General features: G+C 33.4%; 1 protein-coding gene across 1 annotated transcript in view; it reads right to left on the bottom strand.

The window, feature by feature from the left end:
* The window catches only part of LOC106136364 (protein toll), a 110,045-nt gene that overhangs the window by 67,300 nt on the left and 29,966 nt on the right, over positions 1–12,779 (bottom strand). Inside the window, exon 2 of the mRNA XM_060946073.1 lies at positions 375–500. The gene's annotated coding sequence lies outside the window, so the exon portion shown is untranslated. The remainder of the gene's footprint in view (positions 1–374; positions 501–12,779) is intronic.

The raw sequence follows: 12,779 nt of genomic DNA, 5'->3' as shown, positions 1-12,779 counted from the left end.
TTTAATGTAAGATTAATGTGTAAACATTTATAAAAAAAATATAGAACACGTTTTCAAAAGAACGCTAAAACGTTAATGCTCTAAACCTTTTAGGAGGAAACAAGAGTTCACTGCCCATATTCACAAAACACTCCAGCGATGCCTGCACTTCATAATACAAAAAGGGAAGAAACGTCACGTTGTTATTGTGTACAGAGTTACTTATTCAAGGCACACATAACCCTATTTACATACGTTCCTCAGTTTTCCCACCTTTATTTACAAAGAGAATGCGGGGTCCCTTGGAAAAGATACAACGCCGTAGAAGGGCAATTTGTGGCGGATCTGAATTTGCCTAAACCCTGAAAGAATGAGACAAAGACAAAAGGTCTTACTGGTTGAGATTTATGAAGATTGCGGCCCATACAGATGTGTTAGCGTTGAGTCGGCAAATGAAAAAGTTGCGGAGTTTCGCTCAATTTGTTTGAACACGACGTCAGCTAATGAAACCGCACGCCTGTCTGACAAACAAAAAAGTCAGTCAGATACAAACAGTTCAGATTTACTGCAAGAAAAGTTTATGGACCTGTTGCAAAGTTTGTTAGAAAATTTTACTATTCAAAAGTACTAAGTAAGGAACTGTGTTTTATAAATCATGTTATAATTTTATGAATTCAAATAATTAGGGAAAATGTATTAGAAAAATTTGGCGATGGGCTAGCAACCTGTCACTATTTGAATCTCAATTCTATCATTAAGCCAAATAGCTGAACGTGGCCATTCAGTCTTTTCAAGATTGTTGGCTCTGTCTACCCCGCAAGGGATATAGACGTGACGATATGTATGTTTGTATGTACATATATATGTATTTGAAAAATAAAAAAATAATCAACAAGTTTGTCTCCAAAATATGTTTCTTTTCTTATTATATTAATCGTAATTAAGTATTCAAGAGTGAAATGAAATACAAAGGAATAAAGTACACATAATATTCTATTTTATAGTGTTGCTAGTTTTTTAAAAATTCAACCATTTTTTAAAAACAAGTATCGTATTTCTAAATGTACAATAATTGTATATCTTGGTAAAGCTTCTCTTTTTAATTAATTTTCTCAAATAAAATTCTTAATTAGGAAGAGAAGCATTTTTCCTGCTGTTATTTTCACTCAAAGGAAGGCTTCTTTTTCAAACTTTTCAATGAATAATTTCAAAAAGCAGAATCTTCGTTTGTTTGTGCCCATAAAGAGTATACTTCCACATATTGTGCTACTGATAAAATGAGCAATTAACTATATGTATATAAACATGCTTATGCTATGAATGCCATCTTTTTTATTATTTCATACTTAAAGTGTTAATTTCCAGAGTGTCATTACTTATTCCATTATTGTTAGGTATTGATACGTTAATATGCTATATGATTAAAACTTCATTTTACTTCATGTTATTGCGCAGCATTACTCGTAAAAACCTTATAGATATTAAAGATGTGTGACGTTCCTTAATCAAATTAAGGACGTTCTAGTAAAAGGTCAGGTCAAGAGTACCCGAAACCGCCGGGCTTGCATAAACAGAGAGTTGAATTGAAAGATGAAGCGAAAGAAGTATGCAGAGACCGTAGCAAGTGGAAAGTTGTAGTCTTTGCCTACCCCTCCAGGAAAAAGGCGTGATTTTATGTATGTAAATATACCAACTTAGAGGCATAACTGGGTATACTAATACTAAAAGTACCCGTTTGTTTTGATCCTATGAAAATAGAAGGCATTGTCAGGTAAGACTCAATTATCGATGACGCCGCCAGCATGAATATTGATGCGTCTATTTGCATACTCCCGCATGAACTGTGAATGATGCAAAAAATTATTCGAATACCGATATTTGGTAACCAAATTCTATTTCGCAACTTCAGTTATTTTTGATGAATCATTTCACCGGTGGTTGCGAATGTTTATTTGTTTTTTATTTGACAATAGGTAGGTAAAAGTAATGTCTTTTTTTAATAATATTGTCGATTCTTTATATAATTTGTTTGAACACGACGTCAGCTAATGAAACCGCACGCCTGTCTGACAAACAAAAAAGTCAGTCAGATACAAACAGTTCAGATTTACTGCAAGAAAAGTTTATGGACCTGTTGCAAAGTTTGTTAGAAAATTTTACTATTCAAAAGTACTAAGTAAGGAACTGTGTTTTATAAATCATGTTATAATTTTATGAATTCAAATAATTAGGGAAAATGTATTAGAAAAATTTGGCGATGGGCTAGCAACCTGTCACTATTTGAATCTCAATTCTATCATTAAGCCAAATAGCTGAACGTGGCCATTCAGTCTTTTCAAGATTGTTGGCTCTGTCTACCCCGCAAGGGATATAGACGTGACGATATGTATGTTTGTATGTACATATATATGTATTTGAAAAATAAAAAAATAATCAACAAGTTTGTCTCCAAAATATGTTTCTTTTCTTATTATATTAATCGTAATTAAGTATTCAAGAGTGAAATGAAATACAAAGGAATAAAGTACACATAATATTCTATTTTATAGTGTTGCTAGTTTTTTAAAAATTCAACCATTTTTTAAAAACAAGTATCGTATTTCTAAATGTACAATAATTGTATATCTTGGTAAAGCTTCTCTTTTTAATTAATTTTCTCAAATAAAATTCTTAATTAGGAAGAGAAGCATTTTTCCTGCTGTTATTTTCACTCAAAGGAAGGCTTCTTTTTCAAACTTTTCAATGAATAATTTCAAAAAGCAGAATCTTCGTTTGTTTGTGCCCATAAAGAGTATACTTCCACATATTGTGCTACTGATAAAATGAGCAATTAACTATATGTATATAAACATGCTTATGCTATGAATGCCATCTTTTTTATTATTTCATACTTAAAGTGTTAATTTCCAGAGTGTCATTACTTATTCCATTATTGTTAGGTATTGATACGTTAATATGCTATATGATTAAAACTTCATTTTACTTCATGTTATTGCGCAGCATTACTCGTAAAAACCTTATAGATATTAAAGATGTGTGACGTTCCTTAATCAAATTAAGGACGTTCTAGTAAAAGGTCAGGTCAAGAGTACCCGAAACCGCCGGGCTTGCATAAACAGAGAGTTGAATTGAAAGATGAAGCGAAAGAAGTATGCAGAGACCGTAGCAAGTGGAAAGTTGTAGTCTTTGCCTACCCCTCCAGGAAAAAGGCGTGATTTTATGTATGTAAATATACCAACTTAGAGGCATAACTGGGTATACTAATACTAAAAGTACCCGTTTGTTTTGATCCTATGAAAATAGAAGGCATTGTCAGGTAAGACTCAATTATCGATGACGCCGCCAGCATGAATATTGATGCGTCTATTTGCATACTCCCGCATGAACTGTGAATGATGCAAAAAATTATTCGAATACCGATATTTGGTAACCAAATTCTATTTCGCAACTTCAGTTATTTTTGATGAATCATTTCACCGGTGGTTGCGAATGTTTATTTGTTTTTTATTTGACAATAGGTAGGTAAAAGTAATGTCTTTTTTTAATAATATTGTCGATTCTTTATATAAACATAAAGTCGAATGTTGAAACATGGATGGACCTTTGTTTGTAGTTTGTGAGTACTGCTATATTTTGCCCACACCACTGCACCTCTTAGACTTAAGTTCCCGTTTTTTTTTATTTATTATTATCTATCGTTATTTATATATTAAGTTTGATTCATAAAAAATCTAGCGCTTGTGAATGTGAATGCGTAACAGACTGACAGAGACTTTAAAACATACATAATGATCACGTCTATATCCCTAGCGGGGTAGACTGAGCCACCAGTCCTGAAAAGACTGATAGGCCACGCTCAGCTGTTTGGCTTAGTGATAACAACAACTTGTCATCATCATACCCTAAATGGCTTTAAAACATGTGAATATTAATGATTTTTCTGATCTCAACGGCATAAATTCCATTCAAGGACAAGTTCTCCTTCAAATATTGCAGTATAAATTTTGTTCGAAAGCAGTCTACATTACATCCATCATCTTCCTGGAACTTAAAAAAATTGTTGATCACTTACTTAGTGTGAATTCTTGCCCTCCGCTCGACGGAACGTGATCGACTATATTTCCATCTACTATTTCGTTACTCGTTAGTTCCGTATCTAGTCAAATAACAATGTAATCTTTCCTCAACACCCTTGTAACAAGGGATTGTGTTGTTCATTTTTCCTTTTAAATTTTTTGATCATTTGCCTAATTAAAATAGCCAAAAAAACACAAATTAAATTTCTTTTTGGAGGTTTTCGCACAATGGGCCTATTGTTGTCGTCTACACTGCTTTCTGTTCAAGCGAAAATTAAAGTCTGAAAAAGTCATTAGGAAGGGAATTAAATTGTAATTAATGACTTGGGGTTTCTATTCGCTAAACAGGAGTCAAATAACATCTAACGGCTCTTAAAAGGGCCAATACAATCTCCATTGTATTTTTGTTATGAAAATGTTTTGTAATTTTATGATTGTGTATTTTTTATGGGCTTCTTTGGCATTGTTATTAGTAATTCAATGTTAGTTATAAGAGTATAAATAAAGTTAATATATATTATATTTTTTTTTACCTCTTAATAAATGGCAAATATTATGGATATTATTATAGTATAAACCAAAATCTCCAAAAAAAGATAATGGCTGATGATGCAACTAGGAACACGCAAAGATAAATATAATAAATAAATATATACGGGACAAATCACACAGATTGAGTTAGCCTCGAAGTAAGTTCGAAACTTGTGTTACGAGATACTAACTCAACGATACTATATTTTTTAAAATAAATACTTAGCTATATAAATAAACATCCAAGACCCAGACCAATTAGAGAAAGTTCGTTTCTCATCATACCCTGGCCGGAATTCGAACCCGGGACCTCTGGTGTCACAGACAAGTGCACTACCGCTACGCCACAGAGGCCGTTACGATAATAGAGGGTGAGTATCAACAACACTAAGTATGGCATTTTCAAAATATCTATGTTACTTGCCATATCTGAAATTTAAATAAAACACAAAATATAACATTAGTCCATAAATTGAATTGATCTTGTTTTAAATGAAATGTGTATGACACTGTTCCCAACGAGATTATATAATGTTCGCAAGTGGCAGTAAATCGGAGGCAAGTAATTCGTTTCATGCATAATTTCTGGCTCATTTTAATAAGGCTTTGTGCCGTCACGACGTGTTTTAAGCCCGGTTTTTGTTTGATAAATTAAATCTTAATCTATGCATACTTACGATATTCTATATTTATTTTCAATGTAGGTCTAAGTTATTTCAATTTAGTGACCAGACCTCTAAACGTTTTGTACGTATTGTAATTTTTATGTCATTTCAATATTTTGTATGATAACAACGGTATTAAATAACTGAAAAAGCTAAAGGGTCATATATATTAATGATTTTTTTCTACGAGTATACTATAGATACATTTTGCCTGGTAAAATAAATGCGATACAACTGCAAGACAAAATAACATCGTGACTTAGGTTTCAAAGTCTACAACTGTATGTAACGTATCAGAAATGTGCCGTCTCTAGTGAATTCTTAAACTTACGGACCAGTCAGCACTAAAACACGTCTTCTAGTTTTATATCATTCTGGTTTACAGCTTGCTGTAGGAGTTAAATAAAAGCGACATTCAAAACTGACATTGCGCACTCACCTTTTGCAAAATATACTTTGCAGCAACCTTAATACAATGTTTTAGACAAAAACATACAAACGCGATGCGTATAAAAAGTTGTTGTACGCGAGATAAACGAAAAATGGTATTTCGTGTTGTGAAAATAAATGCAAGGTTAGCAGCAAAAATAAAGTAAATATAATACAATGCAATGCAATATAAAAACAATGAATATAGATGACGCAAAAGAATTACTAAGATGTACATATGGAGTAAATAGTTGAAAGACTTATTCTTATTTTTCCCTTTATTTTAAAGCAGCATTTATGTTGATGCAAGCACCGTAATCATTTGAAAACATCTAAAATGGTTCCCAATATTTCGACTGCTACAAATCCATTTCCATTGATTGCGAGACTCGAAAGCGACTGCATTGAATTATTTAGATCGTTTCCGAAATCTATCGAGCGCGATTCGACACCGCACCAAGCCGCAGTTGTAATCAATTCTTAGGTTAACTTCTGTAATCTCTGTGAAACAACTACATTATTCTAAAATTAATTTAAAAAAAAAACAGCCGCATGTCCTCAAAGGCGGACCTAAAACAATTACTAAAGCTCTATACTGTATCCTGTCATAATTTTTAAGATGTCACCTTTAATATCTTCTTCCTTCTGGCTTACGTCCCGGTTACATCTTCACTACGCTGGAGAGAAGCCGGGGGTAAACCTTGGACTATGGATCCTGGATTAGGTGAGTCAGGTTTTTACACGAAGCGAATCCCATCTGACCTCCGTAATATTTGCAGGTAAACCTAATCCATATTGGATCGATCATAGTCACACATCCAGTTGCCTGAATGGGCAGGTTTTCTCACGATATTTAGCAATATAACTCATGTACATAACCACGAAAATAGTCATTTGGTACATGGCCGAGTTGGGATTGCTTTTGAACCTGTGCTTTTTCTGCGCATTGTGCATTCTTTACTGATTCAACCACTGACGCTCTTCCGACCAACGCCACCTATAATATATTCGTACTTATATTATGTTTTACGCGAACATCGACATTTGAATCGGAAAATGAAGTCTAGATATCTACATTGTCTGAAAAATCGATCTAGCGATGTCTAATTATAAAAGACCTACATCTACTCAAAAAAGTAAACATTTCTTGATCATAAAAATAGAACAGCATACAAGATAACTCTGCAACAGTATTGTGCCTCTACCATCGAACGCCGGAAGGATTCTTTGAGTCTGCTCTCGATAACGAATGCGCCGATGAATATTGAATAACAATTTTCTCTTTGACAACCCGCTAAGCGGTTGGTTATAGAGTTTTATCTGTTAAATGGAGTATCATAATGCAAATTTGCTTACTTTTTATACTATTTTCTTTGCCCGTCCAGTGGAATATTGAAAATGATAAATTAAATACCTAATTACTAGAATACAAACTTTGAATTTACTCTATATTTTTTATGTTTTTAATAGCACGGTGTAATATAAATATGTATTTATTTTTATACCTTGATTCAGAACTAAAATCAGGAGTAGAATAAAATTAATATTTTCTTTGCAGTCGGGTTTATAACCCACAGTTAGGTTATCTCCAGCTCACAGAGCATAATTGATAACGTGTAACATATAAATTCGAGATTTCTCTAATTTTCTCTCTTCTCTCGCAACTGCATGGTCACTACAATGTCGTAATTTGATAAACCATTATTTAATTTGTATTCAGTCTTCATAACGCGGGTCGTTTGCTACAATTGTTTCTTATAGTTTAACGCTTCTAATACCACTTTAATCTCATCTCAGTAGTAAAGTTAATAGCTCTAAAGAACGACACTGCATCTCTAATTAAGGCGCCGTCATGTACTTAGTATTTACTTACACAGTAGGAATTTTATTCGGAAAAAGGTGGACTACTGTACACTAATTACTGAAACGTTTTCTGAGTGGAGGCAATTACATTTGTACGGTTTACTTTGTAGCTACTAATTTTAATTGTGAGATTAATTTGTGAGTGTCTAGATCATAGTCAGTTTTTTTAATACGTTTAAGGTGTATGTACATCTAAATGATATAATTTATTTTGTGATAACATATGCAAAAATGTAACACAATAAAAAAAATAACTCATTTTAGAAGTATTGAAATACTTAGCGTAATGAAAAAAAATGTTGAATTTGAAAAACAATTGTGGAAGCTACCTGTAATGACTTATCTATGTGAAATTCTGATTTATTTTACGTCCTGTGTTAGTGTACAATTTTGTGAAAAAAAAACGTCTATCGTATCTTTGCAATCATTTTTTTTGTATACATAGTGGTTTTTTGAGTTGTTTGTTGTCAAAAAAGTTTGTTAAGATGTCTGTTATTTTTTTAAGTCACGTTATATTATACGCTCTTTCCTTATTTATTTTTAAACTTATGAAAATATGTTTTGCTCGATTTGAAATTGAAAACCAAGAAATTAATATGCAGCCATAATCTTTTTATTTATTTCCAAACCTATTACATCGAATATTACACTACCAAATTTCACATTCAATCGACATACAAATTAAAATCGTGTCATTATCAACAAAATCAGAAAATATCATATAATTGCTTCCATTACAGCGAATGATCATATGTGTACTGCTGTGGTGGTTTTGTCAATATGAATCGTTGAATTTGCAGTATGGCATCATGAACTGTGTAAATTGATGCATTTATTAAAGAGTTTATTGCCACAGATGTTATCCACGCGAGTGGTTTCATAATCATACTTTACAATTAAAATTATTACTGTTTATTATTTATGTAAAAAATAATTCTTATCTGTAGTCAGTGATCCACCAATTGCTCCTATCTAAAGGGGTAAAGACGAAATCGGGACGAACAATTACTTGAGACCAGAATTTGGGCATCATGTGTATCCATAGGAACTTTCCTGGATTCCTTCTTATATGTTGCCACATAGATATACTCCCTGTGAAGAAGGAGTAGATCGCCTCAGCTACCTCGGATTCGTCTGCTCTTTTGGTAGCCGGCCACACATCTTGCTACTCTCAATGTTATGCTGAAATGGTCAGCGTCGATTTGCTATTGGCTCTTGAGTTTCAAATCATGGGAAGCGGCGGCAAGCTTCCTAACGAAATGTCTTTGCTACCCTGAAAAAGGTGGCGCGTGTGCATTTCTCGTAGTATTCCCAGCTATACTGCAATAGTTTTTTTAATAGTTCTTTAAGGTAATAATTGTAAACGATTATTTTACTCTAATGAAATAAAATTAAACGGAAACTGAAATAAATGGAAATCCTATAAAGCCGGTTGGATTAAGCCAAATTTATATGCTGGTGCTTGTCTCATTCATTACGGACGATCGCAATGAGATAATGATCACTTGCTAATGAGACGTCAATGGTGCAGCCAATGCTGATAAAACTGTGGTTATTGTGAGAGTACATACCGATTAAGTTGCTGCATTAATCAATAACAGGGCCATAAAGTTTATATTGAACAAACAAAATACAATATCTTTAACCACAACTGAATTAATTTCTGATGTGTTGTAGATTGTTGCTCTCGGTGCATTTCCGGGATCATGAATTATGTGGCTCACATTCTTTTATCTCTTCAAAAACCCTGTTTCTTTGCAGCAATGAATCAATCAGTCTTCTTTGTTTTATGAGAAGTCCCATTATATCTTCAAACCCTTCAAACCCAAAAGGCCTTAAAGAAATTCCAAGCTGTTTGTCGTAGGGAATTATAAAAAAATTAAGAAAAACAAACCATACGTTTATGGTAAAAGTAAAAAAGCAAATAAAGTTGGTATGTTAAAAAAAATCCATGAAGTAAGAAAGAAGTAAATATTTACGGATTCTTGACTCAGATACTAGGTTTCATTTGATTAAGGTTAATCCATAAGACTAATTTTATATATCTTTATTACCAACCAAATTCTGCATCTGGTTAACATACAACAACACTATAATTTAAACCCTGAGAGGGCTTCCATTACCATCTATTAACCTCCGTCACGGCCTGTAAAAGCTTTAGTGCACACAAAACACTTATTAAGATTCTAATGGTCGTAATAATAATTTACTGGCCACTAAAAGAACGATTTACAAACCACACGCCGAGAAAATAAAAATAAATAAGAGGGGTTGCCAGGCGCCTTTTCTTGCCAATTTCCGTCTGAAGATAGAAGGCAGGGACACGTAAAATCAAGAGTTAACCTCCTATATCTATGCGAGCCGACAGTCTGATTTAGTGGCTTAATCGAACGGGACCAAGGTTTATTACCGGGGACCTCAGCCGCAGAAATACGGATTACCGGTTGATACAATTGTGGCGAAGAATTTGGGCTTTATCTGATGTCGCTGGTCTAGGGAGCTCGGTAATTCATGAAGTTGGTTTGACTGGCTCATTGATTTTTTTGTTGTTGACTCATTGATTGTGAAAGACGGATTCATTAAGTTCATAGACCGTGATATTATATATACCATGAGATATGTGCGGCGTTTCTTTATAAAATTAACAAATTCCTTGAAAACGAGGTGAATATCAAAATGTAGCACGTGAACCTGATCAGTTTTAAGTACCCGTAGGTCACACAGGATAGGCCTCTGCACACAAGATAAATCAGTGTGCACACCCGAGTATTATTTATGAGACGGTACTGCGAGCTTGCGATAACTACGCCAGATATGTGTATTGGGGTTTACAAAGGGTCGTGTTTACTGTAATTTATCAAGCCGGTAATGAAACATTATACATTAAATTTTAATTACTTTTCATAACAAAATTTAAACATACATACAAATAATAACGTCCATATCCCTTTCGGGATAGACAGAGCCAACAGTCTTGAAAAGACTGACTGTCCACGTTCAGCTGTTTGGCTTAATGATAGAATTTAGATTCATATAGTGGTTGCTGGCCCATCGCCTAAAATAGGAATCCCAACTTTAAAAGCCTTAGAAAGTCTTGACCATCGATAGACTTCCCAGGTTAGTTGACTTAACTTATCTACTTGAATTAAAAATTAGTAATAATTTTCTTTGTTTAATAAAAAATCTAACATTCTGGTACTTTACCGCCACTTAAAATTTCACAGCGCATAATAAAATTCAACAAGAAGTTTACTCATGTTGCGATACTTTCAGAATTGTTTGTCGTTATCTAAACTTGTTAAAAATAGGTAGTAGCAGGTAACAAGATAGTAATTTTAAAGTATCCATTTTATATTATAGCAAAGTTAGAGGAGACATCTTTAGTAACATTCGAGAAACTCGAAACCACTTAGTGTTTACGTCAGTATCTCTGAAGTGGCATATTTGCAAGACAATAAACTGTATTGAAAGTTTTGAAAGACGTTTTATTAGTTTGGATATGTTGTTTACAAAATTCAGGTATTATCCTTTGACAGGGCAGCCTCAACTTCACTAGAATTGTATTACCACCCTCTATTTTATCTTAAATTTATTTCTTCATAAACTTTAAAATTTTCTGAAATTGAAATTTTTGAGTCGTCAATAAGCTTTACAATTTAATACAGGAATGGAAAATTTAATTGCACAATTTCATTTAACCAAATTGTGGTATGTAGGTAGTGTGTGGAGCTTAAAACTATTTCTATAAATATTAGACGTTCACCCTTTCGGACACGATCCAGGGTGCATAATAAATTCATCATTTTACTCTAAACATATATACACTAAATTAAAAAGTCACCTTTTTGCAGTTTAATTGGCTTATGTTTAACTAAGCATTCTTAAAAGAAAATAATTGTGCATAATCCTGGATGAAAAGAGGATCGTGTTTAATTTGCACTTACAACCCAGTGCTCTCTCAGTTGAAAAGAGACAAAAAACTTGGTATGCTCTCATTAGTTATACGTATATTTGTACTAATTAGGTCTTACGAACGTTTTTATTCTAGCACGTATTGTGTGACCTATATTATGTATACGTTCATGTCTAAAGCATATGTCACCATTCAGTCTCATGTGTAGTCTCAGTCACCTAAGGTAAAATTAGTTAAGAAAAATATTTTTTTAAATTCACACTATCGAGTAACAAGAACACACAAAATGTTGTCAAATTATTTATTTTACCTTTAATAAAGATATAAAGACCGATGATAGATTGATTGAGTCCGATGCTAAAGGAAAGGTATAAATATAAATAGACAGAATTATACTTAATACATGCTTACTCCAACCATAGGTAGCGCAAATGGGAACAAATTATGAAATTTCAACGGGCGAGAATTATTTAGTGGAAACCGCAGATGCTTTTGACGGTAAAAGATATTCATTCCGAGTTGGAAAATTATCTCTTTTATATTCCATCTGGACCTAACTTACAATTTTATATTTCTTCGGAAATATGGTTTTCATGTTCGAGTCTCTATCAATTCTCGTTTTCCATATGCAGTCGTGACATTGTGACATATTATGATAGCTACACAATTCAAGATGATTGAATTCTTGATATTTTTTTGAATATACTTACGGGCTGTATATATATGCCGTGCGGCATTTTATAATAGGACTACTTCATATCTTTCACATGGATTTCGTATATGGTTACTAAAGGAAAGGCTTATAAATTTGGGATTCTTCTTGTAGGCGACGGGCTCGAAACCTGTCACTTGAATCTCAAGCCATATAGCTGAGCATGGGCTTTCAGTCTGATCAAAACTGTTGGCATTGTCTACCCCGTAAGGGATATAGACGATTTGAATTATATACATACATACTTATGGCTACATGACTCAGATCGTGCTAGCCCTAAAGAAAATCCAAGAGTAGTGACATGGGACTTTGTTTTTACAAATGCCTATGATATTATAGATATAAACTACACCAAAAGTAGACGAAAAAAATTTCCTAAGGCAGAGTAACTAACTTTTTTACTAAAAGCACGTAGGGACACTATGTGACGGAGTGATTTGTGTTCAGGAAACAATGGTTCCGAGTTCCGGGAACGTCGGAAACATTCCGTGGGACTCACCCGAGTTTACCTTCCTTTGTTACAAGAATGGAATGCTAATCTTTTTCCTATATCCAACTCGGCACTGATGAAATATTTCCGAGGTTAGTTTAAAAAACGAGATACCTACTTG

The sequence above is a fragment of the Amyelois transitella genome, chromosome 10, assembly GCF_032362555.1.
Source record: "Amyelois transitella isolate CPQ chromosome 10, ilAmyTran1.1, whole genome shotgun sequence".
NCBI lineage: Eukaryota > Metazoa > Arthropoda > Insecta > Lepidoptera > Pyralidae > Amyelois > Amyelois transitella.
Note: the sequence above shows the minus strand (reverse complement) of the source record. Positions and strands in the feature narration are given on the sequence as shown.